The sequence below is a fragment of the Talpa occidentalis genome, unplaced genomic scaffold (assembly GCF_014898055.3).
Source record: "Talpa occidentalis isolate TD23 unplaced genomic scaffold, MPIMG_talOcc4v2.1 talOcc4.12, whole genome shotgun sequence".
Lineage (NCBI taxonomy): Eukaryota > Metazoa > Chordata > Mammalia > Eulipotyphla > Talpidae > Talpa > Talpa occidentalis.
In genome coordinates, this window is record NW_023601212.1 from 60,583,312 (window position 1) to 60,591,541 (window position 8,230).

Consider the following 8,230-nt stretch of genomic DNA (forward strand, 5'->3'; position numbering starts at 1 on the left):
GTCTCCATGATCACATAAGCCAATACATTATTATTTTATTTACACAGACACATTGGTTCTGTTTCTTTATTGAATACTGACTGATACATTCTCAAGACTTAGGTTGATATATTTGAAATGTGTTCAATTTAAGTAAGAATCCCTAGAAAAACCATTCCATTCTTTTCCTTAGAATTACCATCCTTGTATTTGGAAAAAAAAAAAAAAGAACATATCACAAAAGAAGGAAATACATTCCTGATAGATTATGATATGTGTGTGTGTGTATTTGTGTTTGTATAGAGCGGGAAGAGTTATATTAGGATTTGGCTTCTAAAGACTAAAGAGAGAAATTTAATGAAAACTGTCAAAACAGAGCCATGCTATTTTATGATATTTCACACATTACTAAGATCCTGTGTTATTTTCTTAAAAGCCTAACTGGAGGAAGTGTGAAAATGTGATTCATGCCAAGTGCTCTGCAAGAGAAACACGCACTAGATGGATGGGGGCAGGGCCTTTTCTTTAGGAAGATTTCTCCTAGTTTTAGGAAGAAAAATGAATGTTCACATTTCCCTCTAGTGGCTGAAAGGAAATAATACTCAGTAAAAAGAGCAAAATGAGATTAGAATGCTTCCGCTAAGAGGCTTCCTTCCTTCTTTTTGAATACAACAATTAATTGCTAATCATAAACTAAGCATTGCTATAGATTAGGAATGCCCTGTGGCAGAGAACTTGAAACTGTACTGAGAAAGGTTTGGTCAAAGAAAAAGAGAAACCTCTGGAGCAGTTTCAGAACAATTCTGTGAAGGAGGTGACAAAATGGGTGATTCTCTCTTTTCCTATTACCAAGCCTTCACGTTTGATAACATAATCTTCTTCTGCTTATGTTTTTCCCTCCAGGAATATTCTGGTCCTTTCTCTCTTGTTTCTATTCCCTTCGAAGGCTCTTTCTTAAAACTTATATTATCTCAATGTTCTATTCTCTTCTTAGTACTCCTGCACCTTATTAACAAGCTATAAAATCTTTTGATATTACTGATTTTATCATATTATTTTAAAATTGTATATTTATGTGAGTATTTCTGCATCCCCCTCATTTTTGCATCTATATTACAGGCATGCCTTACATTTTTTTCATCTTGGAATCACAAGTATCTAGATCAGTGTCTAGAATTCAGTAATTATTTATTGAAATAAAACATGCATATTTCAATGCATGAATTTAAAAACACTATAAATTAAAACTTCATTACTCAATTATATAGTCTGCATTTGATATTATTAAAGGAATTGTGGGAAATCCAGTGCACATTAAAAAACTGGAACAATCCTAAACAATATCACTCCTAAATCATCTTGAAAAAAGGGGAACAAACAAGATACAAAGTTAGAAGGAAATTCTAAAAATAAGAATGTAAATAAATGAAATAGCGGTAAAAAATACTGTACAAAATCAATGGAACTAAGAACAGGTTCTTCAAGGAGCTAAAAAAAATAGATAACATTTTAGCTAGGCTAGTAAAAAAAGAAGAGAGAAAACATTAATTAATAGAATCACAAAGGAAAGAGGAGAAATTACTACAGATAGGACAGAAATACAAAAACTCATAGGAGATTACTATGCACTACATGCTAATACATTTGATAACCTTGAAGAAATGGATAAACTTCTAGGTCAACATATTCTACTAAGACTAACCCAGGAGTAAACAGATGAATTCAACAAACTCATCATAAGCTTGGAAACTGAAACAGTAATAAAAATTTTCTGAAAAGCAGCAGCTCAGGACCAGATGGCTATACAAATGAATGTTACTAAATTTTTAAAGAAGAAATATTACCCATCTTGTTCAAATTGCTTTTAAAATATGAGAAGGAATGAATAGCTATTGCCCGTCTTGTTCAAATTGCTCTTTAAATATAAGAAGGAATGTAAATAAATTAAAAAAATATAAGAAGGAATGCTTCTTAATATTTTATGATACCAACATTACCTTACTACCAAAACCAGACAAAGACAGCAGAAGAAAATTAAAAACCAATATCCCTGATAAATACGCAAAAATTTTCAACAAACTACTTGCAAATTAAATTCAACCACAGGATTATGTATCATGATCAAGTGGGATGCAAGATTTAATACTCATAAATCAATGAATGTAATATAGCAACAAAAGAAATGAGAAAAATCATGATGGTATCAATAGATACAGAAAATTTGATATGATTTATCACTCACTTATGATAAAAACTCTAAACAAGATGGGTAAAGAAACTTATCTCAACATAATAAAGGTAATATATCACAAACCAACAGCCAATATAATACTCAATGGTGAAAAACTGAAAGCTTTCCCTATAATATCCTGCACAAAACAAGGATATTCATTGCTGCCACTTCTATTTCACTCAGTACTAGCTATTCTGGGCAGACCTATCCAATAAGTACAGGAAATAAGGGGAATCCTAATAGGAAATAGGAAAAGAAAAGTGAAATTATCACTATTCATAGAAGATATGACATTTAGAGTGATAATGACCCAACAGATTCCATCAAAAGTTATTAGAAACAATAAATGAATACAGTAAAATGACAGATTATAAAATCAACATACAAAATCCAGTATTTTTTATATACAATGAACAAGAAACAACATAAATTTAAAAAAATAACTCTATAATTCAAAAAGAATTAAGTACCTTGGCATCAACTGAACAAAGCAAGTAAAGACCTATACAATGATAACTATAAGATGTTATTAAAGGACTCATGTCTTTTAATATAAGGAGATGGAAGAACAGCACATGCTCATGGATGGGGAGAAGCAATATACTCAAAGTGACTATCTTGCCTAAAATGACATACAGATTTAATACAATTCCCATTGAAATACCAGCATTATTTTTCAAAAAAAAAAATGAACAAAAATTTTGAAACGTACATAGAACAAAAGACTGAATTGCAAAAGCAGCCCTAAGAAAAAGGAGAGAAATGGACACATCACATTACTTGATTTCAAACTTTACCAAAAAGTAATTGTATTAAAATCAATATGGCATTGCCACAAACATCGACACATAGACCAATGGAACAGAATTGAATGTGCAGAAATAAATCTATGTACATACCAACACCTAATTATGACAAAAGATTCATAATCATAAAATGGGGAAAAGATACTATCTTTAATAAATGGTGTGGGGACAAGTGGAAAGTCACTCACAAAGAATGAAGTTTGATTACTTGCTAACACCATACATGAAAAGTTACCTGCAATAAAAAAATACACAGAAAACATTGGTGATATATTCCATTACATCAACAATAAAAATAGCTTTGGTGACTCAACACCTATGGCAAGGGAATTAACAACAAAAATAAGCAATTGCCTGACTTTAAAAAACTTCATATAGTGAAAGATGATAAATGGTTGGACACTTTCTTGAATAGGAAAAATATTCACACAATATAGAACTGATAAGTGATTAATAACAAGATCATATACATATATACTTGTATTTAAGTTCATGTAGCAATAATCAACAACCCAATCAATAAATTGGCAGCAGCAGTTATGAATAGACACTTCACCAAAAGGAATACCTAAAATGCCAAAATAACATATGATAAGTAATCATTGTCATTTTAATGAGATGGAGATTAAAACTACAATGAGATATAATCTCATACTCACAAGAATAACACATATTAGCACATAATAGTGTTGGAGAGGACTCAGAAATAAAAGGTACTCACTATTGGAGGGAATGTGAACTGGTGCAATCACTGTGGAAAACAATGTAGGTTTTACCTTAAGAAAATAAAAATGGACATATTGTATGACCCAATAATACCTCTATTGAGTAAAGAGTCACAGAATAGGATACCATCAACAAAAATCCTTTATGTTTAATAATGTGCACAGCAGTATTATTTACAATAGCTATAATGTGGATGCAGCCTAAATGTCCATCTGTGGATGATTGGACCAAGAAGACATGGCATATAAAATAAACAATGTGGAATTTATATAGCCATAAAAAAGGATAAAATGCAGCTATTTTCATCAAAATGGAGAGAAATATGAGAGAATTATGTGCATCAAGGTAAGTCAAATGATGAAAACAAATACTGGGCATTTATATAAAAGATAACTATGTAAAACACTTTCAAAAACTAATAGACATTAATAAACAACCTGAGGGCTCTGAAGTTAAGAGGGAGAGAAAGGGACAAGGAAACATAAGGGATGGTAGTGGGGGAAACAAAAATAAAGTACTGAGTAGTAAACAGGATTGCAATATTTTGTTTCATTATAAAAATAAATAAAAGAAGACATACATACACACACATAAAACAAAAACAAAAATGAGAAGCAAATAAAGATATTTAGACAAAAAAAATCTGTAAGAATTTACCAGCAGAACTCTATATAGTATGAAGAGTTCTCAAAATATTAAAAATAAAGGGCCTCCCCTGGTGGCACAGCGGTTGAGTCTGGGCTGTGAAGTTGCCCATAGCTTCTGCAGTGCCGGTTCGATCCCTGAGCGCAGGGTGAGGGTTCCACATGGCACGCAGACCTCTCCTGCCGCGCCCGCTGCTCCCGTCAGCAGTGTGTTTCGTCAGTCTACCTGTTCTGTTCCCCACTCAGTCTCTGGTGAATTCTCTCACCCTCCCGCGCTTCTGACGGTACCCAGTGCTTTTATAAACAAATAAATAAATAAATAAATAAATAAATCTTAAAAAAAAATACAAAAAAAGGGAATCATTTAAAAAAATATTAAAAATAGATCTACCATATGATCCAGCAATTCTACTGCTAAATAGCTACCTGAAAAATGTAAAAACACTAACTCAAATGGATATATGTACTCCTAGGTTCACTGCAATACTATTACAATAGCCAAACTATGGAAACTCCTTAACGTTGCAAGGACAAAGGAGTGGAAAATGGGGTGTCTGAGTGTGTACACACACACATACACACACAGAGGAATACTACTCAGCTATTAAAAATAAGAAGATAAACTCTTGACTTCTGTGACATAACTGGAATGAAGGGGATTATTGCCAAGCAAAATAATCAGAAGGAAGAAGACAAATACCATATGTTGTCACTTATATGAGGAAACAGAGAAACAAAACAAAGGGTCAAATAAAACCAAACCAATAACAAAATGGAAGTCTGAGGTTACTGGCATGGGGGTCAGGGGAGAGCAAAGTGGAGGGAGGGCACAATGAACCGATGATGGAGGACTTTCAGCACCTTGGTGGTGAGTGTGGTATGGTAACACACACTTGCAGGGTGTCATCCCATGCCTCTAAATCACCTACAGTGTTGTAAACCAATGTTATCTTAATTTAAAAAAAAGGGGGGCCTCCCCTGGTAGCGCAGCGGTTGAGCTGCAAGGTTGCCTGCAGCCTCTGCAGTGCAGGTTCGATCCCTGGCCGCCAGCGAGGGTCCCACATGGTGTGCAAACCTCTCCTGCTGCGCCGGTTGCTCCCCTCAGCAGTGTACTTCCTGGTCCTTCTGCCTGTTCTGCTCCCCACTCTGGCTCTGGTGAGTTCTCCTGCCCCCCTGCGCTTCTGACTGTGCCCAGTGCTTGTATGGATAAATGAATAAAACTTTAAAAAAATAAAAAAAAATTAAAAATTACAAAAAAAAAAAAAAACAAAACAAAACGGTAAGGCAGTATTTTAGACCAATAGAAATTGTAAAAGGATCAAATTGAAAGCACTGTACCTAAGACCAAGGCAAAAATGAAAACTCTCACCACTTCTATTCAGCACTGTTGAATGTAAAAGACAAAGATTGGAAAGGAAGAAGTAAAACTATCTCTATATGCAAATGACATGCTCTTGTATTTATAAAATTGTAATAAATTCATAAAACAACATATTAGAATTAATAAATGTGTTTAGTAATTTTTCACTATTCAGGACCAGTATATAAAAGTTAACACTATTTCACTGTGTTAGCACTGAACAATTAAAAAATTAAATTAAGTACTCAATTCCATTTATAATAGTAACAATGAGAATAGGAAAGAAAAAATTACAATACTATTAAGACATACACTGAAAACTACAAAAATCATCCAAAGAATTTTTAAAATAAATGGGAAGGCTCCTAAAATAATGGATCAGAAAATTTAAATTGCTTAAAATGGCAAAGCTTCCCAAACTGATTTACAGATTCAGTATAATCACAATCAAAATCCCAGTTGCCTTTTTTGTATAAATTGATGTTGATCCTAAAATGTAAATACAAGATAATCAGATATACATCTATCCACATTTATACTTAATTGATTTTCAACAAGTGTGGCCATCACAGATGAGTGGGGGAATTGTAGTCATTTCCAAAAAGTGATAGTGAGACAACTTGATATTCACATGCAAAAGAATGAAATTGGACCTCTAATTCACACTATGCATTAAAAATTAACATACAACGTATCATAAACTTATATGTAAGATCTAAAAGGAAAAAGCTCTCAAAAGAAAAACAGGAATAAATCTGCATGACTTTGGATTAGGTAGCATTTTCTTAGATATCACATCAAAATAATAAGTTGAAAAGAAAATGACCTACTTCAAAACTAAAAATCTTTTTGTTGCAAATGTCATCAAGAAATTGAAAGTATAACCCACAGAATCAGAGATGATATTTGCAAATAACATATCATGGGCCTGTATTCAGAATACAAGAAGAAAATGTATGACTCAACAATAAAATGACAAATAACTGAATTTTAAAATGAACAAAACATCGGTGAGACATTTCTCTAAAGGAGATATCAACGGACAATACACTCAACACCATTTGTCTTTAGGGAAATATAAATCAAAACCACAGTTAGCTGTCACATACACCCACTAGGCTGCTATACTAAAAATTATGATCAACACAGTAACAAGGGTTGGCAAGAATGAATAAACAGAAACCCTCACACATTGCTGTTGTGATATAAAAAGCTGCAGCTACTTTGGAAAACAGCATGTCCACTCCTCAAAAGTTTAAACCTAGAGTTATCAAATCACCTTGAAATTCTACCTCTATGTACCCCCAGAAATATGAAAACAAAAATGTGTGCACAAATGTTCATGGCAGCACTACTCATAGTAGCCTCCTAAGGGAAACAATGGATGGATAAATAAAACTGAATATTACTTAGCCATAAAAAGGAATGAAGTACTGATACATACCCTAACATGAATGATCCTTGGAGACATTATGCCAAGTCAAAGAAGTCAGTTACATAAGGCCACACATTCTATAATCCTATTTATATTACATTTATGCATTAGGTAAATCCATAAATACAGAAAGGTTATGGGGGAAGAAAATGAGAAATGACTACTCATGTGTCCTTAGGGGGTGATGAAAATATTCTAGAATTATAGTAATGATATTTGCACAACTTTGTCACCATACTAAACCCCATTTAATTGTAAACTTCATAAGAGTGTAAATTTTTAGCTTTATGTTTCCATATTCTAGTTATTATTTTCAATGTGTTTAATAACAAGTCCAGAAGAGGAATTTTATCCAAAGAAATGCATTGCAAACTGTTTCAAGATCATAAGGGGAGTCTTTTAGGGATGCAGATTCCAGAACTATGCATTCAGAGAACCTACTTTGTTAAGAAACATCCCAGGAAAAAATGTGGGCACATGCACATATTAGAGATAGAGCAAACCTGGTGTAGATAGATACCTGGCTTGTTCAGTGATGATGATGATGCAGAGTGACCATTTTGGGACCTCTGAATCTGTCATTGACTTTCCCATTACTGAACATCTGGAAGCACCATTACCAGGAGAAATCCACGGAGCAGTCTTCCCTATTCCACATAACTCCATGTGGGAGGCCTGGCAATTCTTTTCATTTAGGGTCAAGGTTTCTTATGTCAAACTCATGCATTAAGATACAGACACATTCAAGGACCCATCTTTCCTTCTGTATTTGGAAGATCAGACAGAATAAAAGTATTCTGACAGGGGTCAAAAAAGATACCATCTATGTAGCCATTTGCAACGCAAGTGGACAAAATCAAAGGAAGAAAAGAATTCTCATCTGTGAACCTCAGAGGCAAACAGGAACAACTGATGGTTATCTGGCTAACATGTCTTAGCACAGCTATGACTCATTCTCCATTCCCGAGTAAACTTCTAGCAAGCACCTTTACCATAGCCTAACCCCAGGAGGGTCACCAGTCTTTACAAATCCCCTCTGGCTCCACT